The following is a 19153-nucleotide window of genomic DNA, read 5'->3' as shown; positions in this document are numbered from 1 at the left end:
GATTAGTTTATCTGTGATTTTAGCTGTGTTTATTTTTTATCAGTAAGCCTCCTTGAGTACCTTTAGGCAAAGAGGTGGGGTACAAATATAAAAGTAGCCACCACCATTGTTCTCCATATGCAACAAGTGTCCAGCAGTAATTTTCTGGATGCATTTTTGTCATCTCCGTTAAGGAACTACTGTGAAATGAAATGAGATCAGTGGCCTGCCTAGCACAGTACTGGCAAAATTTCTCCAACCTCCTTTGCAGACATCCAACAAGCCATGTCAATAAGAGATGATCACAAATCGCTTGTGCGATTTTGCAATATTTTGCTTTCCATGGCTCGTGTTGGGTAACAATAGTGAAAGATGAGAGATCCCCCCACACACACACATAGCGGCATAGCTCCCAAGAGAGGCAAAAGCAGGATAAAGGGACAATAATATTTTTACCCTCCCTCCTTTGCTCTTTCTGTGTGAGATAGTTGCTTGGGATCCCCACCTACCCACAACACACACCTCACGGTTTCCTCTCCTTGGAGACAGGGGTGAAATCTACTGCTGGTGATTTTTATGACTGGCTAAGCAGAGAAGATAGACAGAAGTCTCTCAGTCATTGGAAATTCAGTGATGTTATTGTGTGCAACAGAAAGAAGACTGCACCATAGCCTGGGAAGATCTTTTGGGTTCAGAACCTTGGCAGGGCTATGCCCTACTTTGCCCATAAGAGTAGCCTCCCTGCTTTCAGCATTATTTCACTTTCCTGGGCCCCTTTTGACAATATAGGGCAAGATATTTCCCATGGGGCATTCCGTTGCGTTTTGGTTTTTTCACTTGCAAAGACCCTGACTCTTGAGATTCTTCAAGCAGAAATATCAGGGGGTCATGAACCCATGACTGTCATTCCTGGAAGCATGAGCTCTTATCCATGAGCTATCGGTATATCATAAACACTTCCCACACACAGAGTTGAAAGTGTGGGCTGAAGTGGACTTTATAGGTTTTCCAGACCACCCTGTGATATTTGCTGTAATAGTCAGGCTATTTCCCTGTACTATAATTGCGCTTTTGCAATGCAACTCATAATTTTTGATGGGGAAAATAAAAAAAACCATCAAAGACTAATAACAATATAACATAGCTTTTAATTAGTACAATTTCCTTTTCATTTCACTTCCAATTAAATCATTTTATAATTTCATCTACGGGCATCACAGACAGAGGGGTTTTCGGACACATTCATCTCCGCTGAAAGGGGAGTTTGTGAATCTGTCTTCATTATGGTCTGTGATGATGCAAGAGGGTGTGGACTTGCTGACATCATAGTTGCTTGAGGGGAAGCAGTGCAGGATCTTGTCCCAGGGAAGACACTCCTTGTAGGCTTTTAGCGTCATCTTCTAATAGGCTGACTTTGGACGGGAAGGGTACATGTTGCTGGTGGCTCAGCTCTTCCAGATGAGGCATGTCATGTAGTTACTTGTACAAAGGGAGGGAAAATTAGAAGCAATTAGTAGCCAGTTTTGGCTGAATTTGGGATTCAGCTGAATCCCATGGTTCAGCTGCCTTGGAAGCCCCACCCCACCACCACTTTGTTCAAGTATTATGAACAATGTAGGGGGGGGGGGAACATTCTCCCTATCCACTTTCTCCACATAATCTCATACACTTCTAACACTCTCCTCCTCTTTTCACCTTTTTTTCTAAATGGAAAAATACAAAAACATTGCAAACTTCCTTCTCACTGGGAGAGCCTCCATCCTGGGAGCTAAATGCAGACCTCCAGGCCTCTCCAGCAGGCCCTTGCAACTCTTCTCAGGCAGTAGCCCCTCCCCCAGTCCCCCCCCCCCCCACCTGCTTTGCACTGTCCCTGGGGATTTTTCAGTGGCTGGGATACAGTCACTGAACTATGATATCACCTCTTGCTCTCCTGGAGCAACAGTTGTCCAGAAGGTAATGTGGCCCTCAGCCTGAAATTGATGACCCACCTCTGCTCTAGCCCTTTGTTTTCTTGGGGGGGGGGTATGTGGTTTTCGCTTTTATGCACCTTTTCCACCTCTGCTACACATCTTTTCTAAGAGTCCCTTTGGAGAATGGCTATTTTTGTCATGCTTCCCAAAAGCATCTGATCTGCTTCTGCTTTGGAATCATGCTGCTGGACCAGAAGGGCCTTAGGTCTGGTCCAGTAGGGTTCTTCTTAACCACAGCTGCAGGGGTTGGAAACTTATGGCCCTCTGGATATTAAGATTCCAACCCCCACCAGCTCCTGCCAATGACCAAGGCTTATGAACAACACCTGGCTCCCCATCTCTGCCACAGAGAGTCTCCAGTTCCTCCTTACCTGGTTTCTCATTTGGCTCCTGCTGTTGCTCCTCTTTGCTTTGACAGCAGCAGCAGCATTCCCTAATTTTAGCTGCCACATAGCCGCAGGCTGTAGACCATGGAAATAAAAGGAAAGTCAGATGGAAATTTCTGCATGCAGTCCGCATAACTCAGCTTTCAATTTTTGAAAATGGGGGTTTGCAACAAGAGAAGAGTTGGGTGAAAAGAAGATGTAGAGAAGGGGCTGTTGTAGTGCTGGGATAATAAAATATGCCCTCTAGTTTGTCTTCTGCTTTGCAAAGTGCTCCTTGTGAACTATTTGTATGACATGATTGAGTGACTGTATTGATTACTGTGAATCGACCCATTCATAATGATTAAGATGTGACATAGCTTAACTCATGAGAATAAAATAAGCTTGACAACTCTTAATGGCTGGAATGCTCTCTGTAGTCTTTGGAACGAATGTCACACCCATCAAAGTTTGGAAAAAGTGCTCAGCAAAATTTTTGATTTAAGCAGAGGGAGTCTGACAGCTGGAGGGTTTGTTTCGTTTAAGAATTAACTATAAGTGGGAGTGGGGCTGCTACTGCTGCTTCTTGGGAAGAAGATGCAGGATTGACAGTTGTGCTATTTGCTTTAGAGCTCTGATTGCTTTCAATATCTTCAGCACGTTTATTTGTAGAGAACAAAATGCAACAACAAAATATGTACAAGAGGAAAAAATCACTATAAATTTCTTGCATACCAGTTCAGCTTGAGGAGACAGTCTCTGTAAACTGATGCACTCTGTATAGGACTTCCTACTGCCAAAAACAAACTTGTATGACTCAGTCTTTCCACATCACTTGTTTTTATTAGCAATATGTTCCTGGTCAGCCACATCTAGATAGTTTACAAAGCCAGACTTCCGGTGCTAATCACCATGGTGAACAGCGGGTCCCAAGATAGCAGACACCGGCCATGCAGCCAATTAAGGATAATGTGAGAGTAATTATCCTTGCAAGCTGGGGGTTGTGGGAGGGAGCTTTCACTCACAGTTCATCTGATACCTGCCTCTCGCTCCGATGGAATGTGGGGGGCAGGGACACTGAGTGTATAGCATTGCATGTATCGGAAACTCTGCAACGCAGCCACCATGAGCGGAAGTCCTTCTGTTTTTTAAGATGTATCAGAATTTGGACTTAAGAAACAAGCATGTTCTGAATGAAGGAGACAAGATAACCTGCTAAATGAACCAGCCACAGAGTGCCAAGGTCTCGATCTGGAGAAGATTTTCATTGTTATTGGATTGGTATGTTGGTAGAGAGGAGTCTTTGTTCTCTCTTTATATATTCACTATGCCATTTTATGTTTCGGCAACTCTTCACCAAAGAAAAATTAGCTACTAATGGAATGTCATTAATAATGGATTGCAAATATTAATGGAATGCAAGAGGGAATTAACAAGAACTTTATAATGCTTATGGATTAATTAAAAGAACAGAACTATGTGGAAACATTGAGATGTTTGGTGGCAATAGTCCCTAAGGAGGACTCTAGCTTTGATTTATTACGGTGTTGGCGAGATATCAGCTTGTGATCGGACGGGAAAGAAATCAAAGAAAATGCTGGAAGTCTTCGTGGAGTAATGGCCAGACACAAGACCTCTTTTGGTTTTGAGAAAAGCAAGATGGCGAGAGGCCTTTATGCAGCAAAAATGAGTCCTTGGAGTGGGGGGGGATGCCGAAAATGTTTGAGTACAGCAAGAAAGGAAGGACGAATGTTTAGAAAAAAGCATTCCACACAGAAAGTTACAAGACTTGAACTCCTCTTGCAAAATAAAGGCTATGGAATAAATACAAACAAAAGTCATCACATCAGTGTTTGTTAAAACAAAGGATCAACATTGGAATTGTATTGTTTGGATTAGTAGGCACAAGGAATAACAACACCTGCCAAAAATCAGAACATGGGAAGTCATCCAAAATTTTTAATTTGGAATCGGATAATTGGCTCTTTTAATTGTATTATGATTTGGTATTGTATTAATGTGGTTTATATTGGATTCTTATTAATGAAAAATTAATAAAAATTAGATAGTTTACGAGGCCACACCTAAATAACAGTTGCGGTTGTGATGATGGGATGCTCCATCTTTCCATTTCCTTATGGTTCAGTGAGTTCACTCTGCTCAGCATTCCAGGCTTGCTGAAATCATTTTTAAGAGTGGTTGGTGGGGCTGTAGAGACAAGGCAGCACTATTCGCCTGGCTGCCCAACAGCAAGCGTCACGTCCAGTTACTGAGAGGTAGAGGGAGTGAGGTGCGGGGAGCTCAGCAACGTGCAAGCATGACAGCACCCCCAGTTCAATGCTCTTGACTCTCATCCCACTAGGTAACCAGCAGCAACACTGGCATTGGAAAGTCAGGCACCCTGATTGTGCCACCTGCTCCTACCTTTAAACAAATAATAATTCCAGAATTGGAGCGTGTGCCTTCTGCAGCAATTTTCACTTCACACACTCTGCACATAAATGCTTCAAATGAGCAAAGACATGGCTGCAGGTACAAAGTCCTATGAGGAGCTGTTGAAAGAGTTGAGTAGGTTTATCATGGAGAAGAGACAGTTAAGAGGAGACATGGGGAGAGCTGTCTTCAAATATCTAAAGGACTGTCAGTCACACAAAAGGTGGAGAGGTTGGGGTCACATCCGCACCATACACTTAAAGTGCTCTTAGACCACTTCAATAGGCATGGTTTTCCACAAAGAATCCTGGGAACTGTAGTTTGTTAAGGGTCTCCTAACAATGCCCAGAATGTTTAACAAACTATAGTCCCCAGAATTATTTGGGTGGGGGAGTCATGGCTATTAATGTAGTATAGGAATATATGAGAGGAATGTATGCATTAGGCAAAACTGCGTATAAGCATGTGTGTATTCACACCCCAAATGGTGATTTTTTAAATGCTCAAATGGTGATGAATTTGCACATGGATTTAAATAATGGAATCATTGAGGTGGAAGGGACCACAAGGGCCATCTAGTCTAACCCACTGCAATGCAGGAATCTTATGCCCAATATGGGGCTCGAACCCAAGATCCTGAGATTAAGAGTGTCATGTGCTGCCAACTGAGCTACACCAGTGGCAAACTGATGTGGAAATGTAGAGAACTGAACTTGGAAAAAATGAGGAACTGAGAGAAACGGAAAATAACAGATTTCCCCATCCCTAATGACAGGACACATGCCTTGCTTACAACAGATGCCCACTTCTATCCCTGCCATCTCCAGCTAAAACATAGATGAGGTAGCAAATAATAATAATAATAATAATAATAATAATAATAATATTTTTTTATTTATACCCCGCCCTCCCCAGCCAAGGCACTAACAGGGCGGCTAACAAGCAATAGTAAAAACAAGTTGAATGATTACAACTTAAAACAAAATTAAAATACAACATTAAAATACTGAAACATTAAAATGTTAAAATGTAGCCTCATTGCAGGAGGAGAAGGAAAAGAAAAAAGAAAGAGAGGGAGGGAATCAAATTGGCTCCAAGCCAAAGGCCAGGCGGAACAACTCTGTCTTACAGGCCCTGCGGAAAGAAATCAGATCCCACAGGGCCCTGGTCTCATGAGGCAGAGCGTTCCACCAGGCCGGAGCCAGTGTTGAAAAGGCCCTGGCTCTGGTTGAAGCTAATCTAACTTCCTTAGGGCCCGGGACCACTAGAGTGTTGCTATTTATGGACCTTGAGGCTCTCTGTGGGGCATACCAGGAGAGGCGGTCCCGTAGGTACGAGGGTCCTAGGCCATGAAGGGCTTTAAAGGTCAAAACCAGCACCTTAAATCTGACCCTGTACTCCACCGGGAGCCAGTGCAGCTGGAAAAGCACTGGGTGAATATGCTCCCATGGCAGGGACCCCATGAGGAGCCTCGCTGCAGCATTCTGCACCCGCTGGAGTTTCTGGGACAGCTTCAAGGGCAGCCCCACGTAGAGCGAATTACAGTAGTCAAGCCTGGAGGTGACCATCGCATGGATCACTATGGCCAGGTCGGGGCGGGAAAGGTAAAAGGAAAGACCTCTCTCTGCCTGAGGAGAACCATTGTCAGTAGGGGTAGATAATTGGTTTTCAGCTGGATTTCCAAGATTTACCACCAGGTTATGGCCTGATCTAAGGGTCTCTCAGCAGCACCACAACCACCACTCGAATGCATGGTGAAAAAAAGGGAAAAGGGCAAGGAAAAAGCTCTATTGATTAATATTAGATTTTAAACCATTTTGTTAATAAGTGTGGTAATGGGCCTAAGAAACCGGGGGTGGAGGCGTTGGAGGGATCTTTGCACCATGGCCCTGGATATGCTTAAGACGGCCCTGCCTAGCAGTTGGTATTAGAGCAGAGCCTGGCATTATGCCTGTACAATTTTGTATTTTTATGGTTTTACTTATGTACCATTTTAATCTTTTTAATATTGAAAGCTTTAGAATTCCTAAAAAAATATTTTATGCAACAGCTACAATCACATAAGGTGACTACCCGGGTAGCAAATTGTGAACAACAATTTTTAGCTTTTGATATAATTCTCCAGCTTCTTAAAAAGTGGACCCTAGATTAGACTCGAATATATATAGAGAGAAAGTTTGGGGGGATTTCCATTCCCAACAAGCTCTACAGGCAAATCCAGAAATATTTGTTCTCTCCAGTTACATTTTCTTAAATCAACATATGTAATGGATAATTATATAACAGTTCATTTAGAAAAGTATTCTGGCTTTGCATTCCAAGACTGTGTCTTCACAATATTTAGAGAGACTATAGCAAAATATGTATGGAAGTGAGAGCTGGACCATAAAGAAGACTGATCGCCAAATAATTGATGCTTTTGAATTATGGTGCTGGAGGAGTCCCATGGACTGCAAGAAGATCACACCTCTCCATTCTTAAGGAAATCAGCCCTGAGTGCTCACAGGAAGGACTGATCCTGAAGCTGAGGCTCCAATACTTTGGCCACCTCATGAGAAGAGAAGACTCCCTGGAAAAGACCCTGATGTTGGGAAAGATGGAGGACACAAGGAGAAAGGGATGGCAGAGGACGAGATGGTTGGACAGTGTTCTTGAAGCTACCAGCATGAGTTTGACCAAACTGCGGGAGGCAGTGGAAGACAGGAGTGCCTGGCGTGCTCTGTTCCATGGGCTCACGAAGAGTCAGACATGACTAAGCAACTAAACAACAACAAATAGCAAAATACTGGTAGAACAGTGTTTTGCATATGTGATGCTGCAGCAGTAGAATATCTTTATCATTATTTACTGTACTGCTCTTTGTATTCTGAGCCAAAGGCAAAATTTATTCTGAATTTTTTATGTAAGATATCTGATGGTGATGATCAAGTAAAAATCATATATTTGCTATCTGATTCTGACAAATTTCTGAATGGATGGTTTAATAGGATGGTCTAATGTATCAGGTTTTTAACCTTTGGTGTTTCATTTTATTTTACCTTTTTATATTTTTTTGGTATATTTTAATGTAAATATATATTTTGGTCAATGTTGGTTTTTTAAAATATTGCATGAGCGTATATATTTTTTCTGTGGTTGATTTGACCATGATGTTTGAACCAACAATGATAAGCAATAAACCAGAAAAAAAATGAAGGAGGTCCTCAGAAACAAGTTTGGGTTAAAGGTAAATAGCAGGTTGGAATGCGATGAAGGCAGTAGACTACAGAACCTAAGGAAGGAAGGAAGTTCTTCCCAGAGTGCTCCTGAAATACTTCAGTCTGGAAGTAGTTCAAGGAGCTGGCCAGTTTTTAGTTTGGATTAAAACTGTTCACTCTGACAGAGAATTGGTGCCTTGAAGCAGCTGTGTGACCCAGCAAACACACATCCCACCCTTCTCCCTTTGCCAGGGGAAAGACTAAAAATAGATCTACGGGGACAAAAACCGCAGCTGAAACACCAGCTCCTCTTTCCCTTTGCTCTCAGGTACTGAAAAAGCTCTTTTGTAACCAAAAGTCACCTGGGCTTTAGATAAAGCTGTTCTTCACTTACCGTGAGCAATAACTCAGGCCATGTTTCCTGTGGGTGCAGATGGGTGCGCTCTCTCTCTCTCTGCAGTCAACAGGTTTACAGCAAGAAAGCTGTTGCCACTTATTTCCTCCTTCTGGTAACACATTACATTTGTTCCTCACCAGAGGGTGTTGCCCCAGTAACCTAGTCACATGTGGGTGACAGTAAGCAGGATGGGTGTTTTGTGACTCATAAAGTTGCTCTGTTTGCTTCACTTTAGGGTAAGGAGGAGAGGGGATCTGGTTTTGTCTGTGAAGCTTTCCTGTGTGAGGATTGAGGGAGTCAGCTGGTGGGGGACTTACCCGAAGAACCAGCATCTGACATCTGGTGGAAACATTTTAAAAATCCAATCTTACCTGTGCAACCTGTTTATTCAGTGCTAAGTCCTATTTCCCCCCAGTGTGTTAGGCAGCTGCAGCCTTTGTCAGATTTCACACATGCTGTTTAAAGCTAGTTTGAGCCTCTCTCTCCTCTTGGGGAATTTATTTTATTATGATTTTTTAATAAGAAATTTTATTAAGAAAGAAATATATATACAGTGGTACCTTGGGTTACATACGCTTCAGGTTACATACGCTTCAGGTTACACACTCCGCTAACCCAGAAATATTACCTCGGTTTAAGAACTTTGCTTCAGGATAAGAACAGAAATCGGGTTCCAGCAGCGCGGCGGCAGCAGGAAGCTGCATTAGCTAAAGTGGTGCTTCAGGTTAAGCACAGTTTCACGTTAAGAATGGAGCTCCGGAACGAATTAAGTACTTAACCCAAGGTACCACTGTATATAGAAACAAACAGGAAGCAATAGTACAAGGCTGAGTAAATCAAGGGAGGTAAGCACAGAAAAATAAATGGTGCACAATCAGTGTTATGCAGTACTTGAGCTTTAGAAACAACATCAAACTAAGGTCACCTGCAACTTCATGTTCTTGGTGTTTTAAATGCACCAGTATCTATTTACAAAATCCACTGAGGACCATTAAAGAAGGTGGCTGTACAATGAAAGAAGGTGGATATACCTTCCCACATAATATGTGTTTTACCAGGGATTTGAACTGAAGGCTTTGATTAGTAGTTCATTGCCAGTCTTCTATCCATTATCCTGTCTTCACCTAAAGTTTTATACAGCTGTGAACAACTTTTAAACATTTTCAACACCTCCTTCCTGTAAGTGATGAAATCTGTTCATTTAGAAACACATACCCTGCCACCACCTGTATTGTCAATTCTCTGCTTTGTGGTGAAACAGATAGCTAAAGTAAAGGACCCCTGGACGTTAAGTCCAGTCAAAGGCGACTATGGGGTTGTGGTGCTCATCTTCATCTTCAGGCCAAGGGAGCCAGCATCTGTCCACAGACAGCTTTCCAGGTCATGTGGCCAGCATGACTAAACCGAATCTGTTGCAACGGGACACCGTGACAGATGCCAGAGCACACAGAAATGCTGTTTACCTTCCCACCGCAGTGATACCTATTTACTCACACTGGCATGTTTTCAAATTTCTAGGTTGGCAGAAGCTGGGACAGAGCAACAGGAGCTCACCCCATCACATGGATTCGAACCGCCAACCTTCCAGTCGGCAAGCCCAAGTGGCTCAGTAGTATAGACCACAGTGCCACCCACGTCCCGGTGAAACACATAAGATTAGTGGAAAACCGCTTCATTTTCATCCATTTCCTTCACTACAGCTGCCCTTAAACATTCTTTGCTGGAAACTTCTATCAGATTCATTCAAGCCAAGACTGCATTCTTATTCTCTCCCTCACACACACACCCCTTGAACTAACAAGGCTTTCCATCAATCTTGTTGGTTTCACTGGACAGCTGGTGAAGGTTGGTAGGGCAGGGTAGAAGCAGGACTGTGCACATGCTCAGCCCGAATCCTGGACTGAATATGGCCAATAGGGGTCAACCTGAGATTCAGCCAGAGTGGGTTGAGGGAACCCAAGATCTTGCAAGGTCAGATCAGGTCCACCTGGAACCATAGGAGCCAACTCTTAGGGGCTGAGGTCCCTTTGTCCCTCCCCCAAAAGGTGATGGGCATTCCCATTCAAATGGTGTGTGTATGCTGTGTTTTATGATCAATTATGTGGGGTGGGGCTTACCTGTCCCCCAATATTTTATTCAAGTTGGCACCCCTGCCTGGAACAATCCTGGAACCAAGAGATGTGGGGCAACCTGGTAGCAATGAGAGGGTGTGGTGGAAAAAGACACACATAGGCAGCCTGCAGGTGCCTCGTTCTTCCTCCTCCCAACTACATGATTAATTAGGCTTTAAAATGGAGAGTCTTCAAACTGGTTTGGGGCCAGAATCTGGGTTGGGTCGGCCCTGGATCCAGATGTGGATTTGCAGAACCCTAGGTAGAAAGATACTCTGTGGGACTACAGCTGTGTCAAATGTGGGGCTATCTGGACAGAAATATCAGGAAAGGCCTTCTGTAGCTGAAGAAGGGCATATACCGTGGGAACAGGATAACTGGTAAATTGTGTTGATGCTCATTGACTGAAATGAGGGGATGATTACTGAGTAATGCTTTAAATGTGCATTTGATGTTTGTTCAGGATTTCATCAGGAAGCATTGCTTAACCATCTCCCTAGAGACTGTGTTGCAAGAGCTCACAGAGCAATTTCTTAACAGCTTCTTTATTTTTACATGCCTGCTGCTTGCTTAGACTTGTTACTCACAGCAGTTTTTGTTCAGTTGTTCTCATTTGTCAAAATTGAGTGCTACAGAGATCATCACATGCCAGTTCTCCAGAATTCCATGTGCTCTCCGGGATAGCCCTGTAAGAATCTTCATTCTCCATCCACTAAAAACAGAGCAACACTTGATTATAGCAGGCTGCACCACATTGCAGATATTAATATTGTGCAGTTTCAAGCGACGGGCAAAATGACATCATGCACATGTGCAGAAGTGGCGAATCGCAACCCGCGCATGCGCAGACACTCTGCTGCAGGTTGCACTCTTTTCATGTTGTGAACGGGCCTCCGGAACCGATCCCGGTCGCAACCAGAGGTATCACTGTATTCCAGTGGAATCACCCCATGTTAAACTTTTTCAGTAATTCGCATTTAGACATTCCACATTCCAGTGTCAATTAAACGATTATACATAACACACCACACTTGCACGCAGGGGCTGCTTGTGTGAGGTTTGTGTAACAGAGGGCTGATTGGGACACAAGAAAAGTTCTCAAATGTGACACTAGATGGTGTGAGTGAGCTAATGAAAAATTCCATATTTTTTTTAAAATATTTTTTAATAAAAGCATTTCACAGTTCTCAGTGGTATCTCGTATCCTTTGGCACTGGGGCGGGGGGGGGGGAGGAAGGGAGGTCAATAGTAGGTGGAGTCACAGCCAATGGCTGGCAAAGGAACCATGACTGGTTGCAAGTAAGAAGCTGCGGAAGGTAGGCTGGGGTTGGTGGGGCAGTGCCCTTATGAACTCGCCTCCGCTGAGAATGCTGCTGAATCAGACCAAAGGCCTACTTGTGTTGTGTTGCTATTTAACTACCGTATTTTTCACTCCATAAGACACACTTTTTTCCTCTAAGGGAAATGTCTGTGCATCTTATGTGTGGTCCCTGGGGCTGGGGGGGGGGACCTGGGCTTCCCCCGCCAGCCCCGACAAGCTCTTTGGGGCTGGCGATGGCTTTCCCCAAAGAGCAGGTTGAAAGGAACCCGAAGCCTCCGGACCGCAGCGGGAACTCCCGCAGCACTCTGGAGGCTTTGGGTTGCCTTCACTGAAGGCGACTGAACGCACCTTGAATGCACTGAATGCACCTTGTTTTAGAGGGGGAGAACAAGAAAAAAAAAATTCTCCCCCTCTCTGTGCAGCGCCCCTTCAGCGAAGCAGCAGGAGAAATGGAAGGGGCATTTTGAACATTTCATGTTCAAAATGCAGCGTCTCCCAGCCCGCACAGATTAACCTAACCTCAGTAAAGTGCCCTGCCTTACCGATTTTCGTTTCCACTGTACCATCTTAGTGGAGCAGTTCAGTTGTTCCAAACACATTTTCTCCATGACGCTCACTGCATCAGGGTAGTCAAGAGGCCTTGAAGTGAGTATGTGGGAAAGTGCAGAGGATTAGACAGGAAGGTGACAAGTGTCCTGACTTATGAAAGTGATGAATTATTCATAATCACTCTTACAATTAATTCAGGAACTTCAAAGAAGGATTGTTGGTGACGCTGAAACAGCAAACACTTATTTTCTTTTCTGCTAAAAGTCATGACGAGGTATTATGACACAGCTTTCATTATTATTTTTTAATCACACATCTGGGGAATTTCCTAGAATATCCTGTTGTACTACTGAATTTGAATGTCCTGCTCCTGTTTCCAGAAGGGTAGCCATGTATAGCAAATGGCCTTGGAGCACCTTAAAGTAAAATAAGAACAGATACAATGTGAAATGCTACCAAACAAATAATTAAACTTTAAATATCTAGATCTATATTTTGACATGTTTTGTTTCTGACTGTTCTCTGTGGGTTTGGACACCTCTTAAGATAGCATAGTGAGATTTGTCATGATGGTTCCTGATGTGGAGCAGCTTTGAGGTTCATGTTTGGATAGAAGCATATGTCATCTTGAATCAAGATGGTGGACTGAAGCTTTCAAGCCTACATTGATTTGCAGGTCCAGTCAGCTTCCAGATGCTGGAATTCCTGCCCAAAGAAACCAAGACTCCTTGGGAATAAGGGGCTATTCATGAGGAAGCTGCTTCTCTTGAGTAGACAACAGTCCTCAGGCAATCCAGATGGCTAGCACAGCTGTACTCTGGGTGGGGCTCCAAAGTCTCATGATGAAAAGCCTCCAGTTCTTAGCAGAGAATGCTGGAACAACCTTCTATGAGCTCCTTGGCAGGGACGTCTTTACCATTGAGAGAAGTGGTGCAGTGAGGCAGGGTGTCAAGCAGTGGAGGGGGCCAGGCGGAGAGTCCAGGGAGGGGAAAGCAGGGAGGTAAGCAAGGCGGAGCAGGGGCTTGGTGACTGTCGGAGGCACTAGGACCCTGTTCCGTTCTGCAGCGCCCGGGTCATCACTCATCCCAGCGCTGTTTCCTCATTTAGCACCTGATCGATCTCCCCGCTGACTGAGTCTACCGAAACCTCGTTATCTTGTTAACTCTTTCATAACCTGGATGAAATATAACAAGTCAATGTCAGAGTGTTTCCGAAACCTGTCGACTTTAAGAAAAAGCCTCAAAACTTTGGAAATTCATATAAAATCACTAGTTCCACCGATTTGCTTCATTACAACGCCATTTAATACCTTTGGCCAAGGACTTCAAACCCCATCAGTTCCCGCCATGATCCCTCAGGCACGCAGTCACGTGCAAGCTCTCCTGGGCAGCCCCATTGCCACTGCGGAGCGCTCCTTCGGCTCACCGGGTCTCGCCTGGTGAATGGGGCTTGGGCCACAGGGCACATACCAAACTTTCTGTGGGATGGCCGCCCCTGGAGCCTTTCCAGTGACTTCCACAGAGAAGCCCGTTTATTTATTTCCTGGAGTATTTTAATCATAGTATCACAGAACTGGACGGTTGGAAGGGACCCCAGAGGGTCCTCCAGACCAACCCCGTCCAGTGCAGGAATCACAGCACAAGAATCTCTCACAAAACACATTTGCTCCATCTTCCCTGTGAACAGCCCTTCAGATACAACAGAATAACAGAACCATTCACACAGTTGGAAGGGAACCACCAGGGTCATCTAGTCCAACCCCCTGCAATGCAGGAATCTTTTGCCCAACATGGGGCTTGAAACCACAACCCTGAGATTAAGAGTCTGGTGCTTTACTGACTGAGGTATATCTAAGTTCAGCATTTTTTCCCTCATTTTGGTGCCAGGTGAAGCTATGCCATTTTGCTTGGACAATTTAAGACCAGGAGTGACTTGTCAGATTTTGGCTGGCCCACATGAACCCGAGACTATATATGTGTGTATCTAGGTGCATTGTTAATAAATAAGCAACTAAAAAAAGTTTGTTTATGCTTCCTGTTTTCTTTTCCCAAGGAGAGATAATGTGTAAGCGTGGTTTCAGCTCCCTAGAAAAAGGTCAACAACCCTGGGGAACCTTTCCAAAAAGGTTCTGGGAAGTGGGGGTGGGTGGGCGTCGGAGGGATCTTTGCACCACGGCACCGGATATGCTTAAGACGGCCCTGTTCCTTGATGTACCATGCAACCAAATTGGTCACATGAGTTCCATGTGTTTAGACCTTGGACTGCTTCTGGACCTTGTATCTCATGATACCCTTATGCTTTGACTTTGGACCATGATGAGATCTTGCTTTTTCGATTGCTCTTGCGAGTTGACTTGGGACTGCTGGATTTGGCATCATCTGAAGCAGGACAGTAACTGACTTTTGCATGACGTTTCCTGAGATCAAAGATAAATATTTTGTCTATATTTGGATACATTTAGGTTCTACTTTGAATCAAGACAGTAGATGGACCCTTTGCAATGAATTTAACCAAATTTTGCAAGATTGTATATTATAGGTTACCCAACAGCATGGGAATGAAAATGTGTTTTTTCCATAAAGAAACTAAGAAAATAAGAAATCCATTTTAAAGTTGCAGTATTGATTGGTTTCTTATAATTCCTGAACAATGGTACATCTTTAAACAAATACTTTCCCTGAAAATAGCACAGGGTTCTTACTTAACTCCATTATCTGTTTCATTTATACATCAAGCTGCCTCTCGCCTATGTTGAAAGGGGTGCCAGGACATTGGGACCTACTGACATATGAATGGGACTACACCAAGGTTAACATGTTTTGGACAAGGAGGTTGTCAGGAATCTCTTTGAAAATTGGGCAAGTGGTTCACCTTGTTTGGCACTCTTCCCTTGTTTGGCACTCTTGAATTTATTTGTGGATCCAGATCCAGACTTGAAGAACAATGAATTAGTTTTGTATCTCTTGATAGCTGCCTAGGCCACAGTGGCCAAATTCTAGAACAGTTTTGATCTTGCTCATTTGAAGTACTGGTATTCCAAGACTTGGCAAATTGCCCTCCTTGAAATAAAAGGTTTGCATAAATTAAAAGTGCTTCAAAGTGCTCAAGACCATTTAATTGCTTAAGTATTATTTCATAGACAAAAGTAGCAACTCCTGAACATCAGGTCCCACAGATTTGTGCCACTCTCTGGATTTTGTATTCTTCAAGGTTCTTTTTTCTTCCTTCCTTCTATACTGGACCACCAAGCCTTTTGTGTATTCTTTTTCTGATTGTACTTTTTGTTACTGATGTAGTAAGCCTCATGTCTAGGCTATATATCTTTTTCTTTGCAATTGCAGTTTTTATTTAGTATATGGACTATTTTCTTTCACTTGTTTTTATTGCAATCTGTTAGGTTTATGAAATTCAATAAAATATACTCAGGACCAAACAAAGCAAATACCATACATAAATCATGGTGACTGTCACTAGACGGTGCTATTACACAAACTCTCTTTTACTAAGCGTATCCATTGTTATGATAAAATGCTTGCAGTTCAAGAGTCAACAATGATGGGGACAGCTCTGAATAGCTTGGGACCAGGTTGCCTAGGAGCCCACCTCAGCCCATATGGGAGGGTGCCAAGATGTTAAAGGATCTGCATCCCAAGCCTTATGAAGAACGTTGAGGAAAGTTTATCTGAGAGAAGATTGAGAGGCAATAGGACAGGCATCTACAAATATCTGAAGGGCTGTCGCATGGAAGATGGAGCAAGTTTGTTTTCTTCTACTCCAGAGGGTAGGTCCCAACCCTGTGGTTTAGAACACCGAGCTGATGAAAACCTTAAGAGAGGAGATTCTGACAAACCCTTAGGAGGAATTTTCTAGTGGTAGGAGCTGTTGCACAGTGGAACAGACTCCCTTGGAGGTGGTGGACTCCCCTTCATTGAAGGTTTTTAAACAGAAGTTGGAGGCCATCTGTCAGGGATTCCTTAGCTGCGATTCCTGCATTGAAAAGGGATGGACCAGATGACCCTTAGAAGCACTTCCAAATCTACAATTCCATTATTCAACAAACTGTGCCTGGCAACTGTGCTTCTCAGATTCAATACTGCTGAGAGTACCTTGTGCCCCAGAGGTGTGGATAATATGTAGTAGAAACTGGACTTTTTAAGTTGCAGCTCCAGCCCCCTGGAACCCATTACTACCTGAAATTAGACACCTAGCATCTTAATGCTTAGGGGGCATTTGAGGGAGTCCAGATCTTACAGCATGGTCATCTGAAGAGGGGCTTGTTCCCCAAAGCAGTGCAGTACTGGAGCGCAAGGCATTTCTCCCAGCCTGCCTTCAGCCAGCCTGGCCAAGATGGAACTTTGTCTCCCCCCCCTTCTTCTTCCCAGCATGCCTTGCTCAAGAAACTCTTTTCCTGTCACCTTACACCCATTTACCCTGGCAACCTTCCAAATCCCCAGTCTCTGTTCACACCTCAGGGCGGGGTGGGTGGGGGTGGGTGAGGCAGTTCTCATGCATTGCCAATGGCCCTCAATGGCCCTGTATTTTCCTAATGGACCTAGCTTGGTCAGGTTGCTTTGCATAGGCTAGCCCAGGAGTTCCTCTGCAGCTTGCCATATCCCAAATAATCAAAATCTTACCATTTATTCATTTCTAGGATTTAGGACAAACCCCACCCCTCAAATGTGCAAACATTCTCTCCCTCTCAACATGTGGAATGGCTGTTCCTATGAAATTTTAAATGGGCCTGTCTGTATGAACTATACTTACAAACCATGTTAATAATAGCACCATAGTCTATAAGAATGAGGAGTCTTTGTGGCCTTTAATTGTTTTATGCAGGCAAAAGATGTGGGTTGAGAGCCTCGGGTCTGGGTGTCAAATGTGGCCAGCCCTTATTTGATACCCTCCTTGAGTGTTTTTGCCCAGCTAGAAAAATGGGTGTCCCGTCACATTCCATGATGGGGGGAAATTAACAAACAGGATAGGATATACCACAATTATCCGAGTCCCTCAAACTCTGATAAGGACCCATCTATTCAATTCCTTCCTACTAGGCTTTACCATCCACAATGAAGGGCAGGAATTGACAGGACACATAGTTGACTTTGCTGCTCGAAGTGTCTTGTCCACAAACTTGACTGCAGCTACTGAAAGAAATCCCACAAACTGTAATCTGGTGGTGCTCCAGGGACCCTCAAGCAAGCTTTGAACCAATTGCAGCAGCAGGTTTGACATGAATATAGATAATAGTTCTGTCAAAGTGAAATGCAAATCTCTCACAAGAGGTTACTGGGTGATCCATTTTTAATAACGCCAAACTGGTTAGGACCAACTGGTGTGCCACTCTAAGCAGCTCTGCTGGGAAATTCACTGAGAATGCAGTAGAGGCCAAGAGATATGCCCTCTTTGCTGCTGCCACTGCCATGTGGTTGGACTCATATCTCTATTCAGTCAGATTTGTGCCAAGGCTCATACCTTCTAGCCTCTGACTGTCATCTAGCTTGATTTGCCCAGAATTCCTTAGTCTATTGGATTCCCCAAGACTGGACAGGGTGCTCAGGAGATGGCTCTTTCCACCTCTCTGTTCCACACTGAAACTAGAGCTTTGACAAGAAACTAGAACTTTGCACTGGGAATGAACTTTCCTCTGCCATGCATGAATCACCATCTATTAAGTTCCTTCAGACACCTTGTAAAAGCGCTTCCCCAGGCTTTCCCTGATCCATGAGATTGAGGGCCCTATTATTTAATATTTGGAGTGGAGACAGGTCCACTAGAGAGAATGATGCACTCTACCCTCACACCCCCCCCCACCACCTGCCTGCCTGCCTTCTTACTTATAACTGGCCTGGGGGTGGCCCTGCTTCTCAACTTCTCAGTCGCAGTGTTGCTCTTGTAGAACTCATCAGGGAGAAGGATTCTGAGCTAGACCGACCAAGTGTCTGATAGCATCTGATGTTCCTGTTTAATTCAACCCTTCATTCAGAACATTGAGAACTAGAAGGGTACTTTATTTTTAAGTGGATGAAGTACATGCTTGGCATGCAAAATATCATAGTTCAGACCCTACTCTCCAGGTAGGGCTGTGAAACACCCCTTCCTGAGACTCTAGAGAGCTTGAAAGCATCAAAGGAGAACATCATCATCATCATGTCATCAGGGAGGACATGGAAAAAAGTAGAATTAGTAGACTCTGTTGACTCTAGCGCCACCTACTGTTGGGTTCCCTGCATTCTGTCCAATGAGCGCCAACCATCACTGAATGTGTTCTAAATTTGTTCTTGTAATACTCTTTTACCAGTGCTTTTGATGTTTTCTCTATTTTTATCATGTTGTTTAGTTGTTTCTTTGTAGTACTGATATATATTCTTTGGATATTTTAAAATATTAAGCAGTTTAGAAATGCTTTCAAATAAAGAAATAAATGTAACACATTATAAATTAACTGAAGTTTGTATGTGGTATAATAGTAATAATAATAATACCCCTAGTCTTCTGTTAAGCGTAGGAGTGCTGGTATGAACTAATATCTTATTTCCTTCCCTCTGACATTCCATGGAGTTTTTCAGGTGATTCAATAACCAAAGTGTATAGAGAGTATGGGCGGCGGGGGGCAGCTGCCACCCCCATATCAATAAAAATCAATAAAAATACATAGGCAACTGAGGTTCTGCCCCACAAAAGGTCTTCTCTCCTAACAAAAATACTGGCTACATCCATGAAAAAGGGAGACAGGGAATCCCCACACACATCTCCTTTGCTGTGACTGTGCCAATTTTCTATTGCATAATATTTTGCAGTGGAAAAAGCTCTCCTCCTGGACAGTTTACAAGA

General features: G+C 43.7%; 2 long non-coding RNA genes across 2 annotated transcripts in view; one reads left to right on the top strand and one right to left on the bottom strand.

The window, feature by feature from the left end:
* The window catches only part of LOC308468668, a 64601-nt gene that overhangs the window by 42409 nt on the left and 3039 nt on the right, over window positions 1-19153 (top strand). The window lies entirely within an intron of this gene.
* LOC308468640 lies at window positions 1108-8473 on the bottom strand. The gene is made up of 3 exons (XR_013981751.1): window positions 8339-8473; window positions 2321-2410; window positions 1108-1458 (listed from the first exon to the last, which is right to left on the bottom strand). It is a non-coding gene; the product is annotated as an uncharacterized lncRNA (long non-coding RNA).

The sequence above is a fragment of the Podarcis pityusensis genome (genome assembly GCF_964106645.2).
Source record: "Podarcis pityusensis genome assembly, chromosome: Z".
NCBI lineage: Eukaryota > Metazoa > Chordata > Lepidosauria > Squamata > Lacertidae > Podarcis > Podarcis pityusensis.
This window is presented reverse-complemented; position numbering and strand designations above follow the sequence as displayed.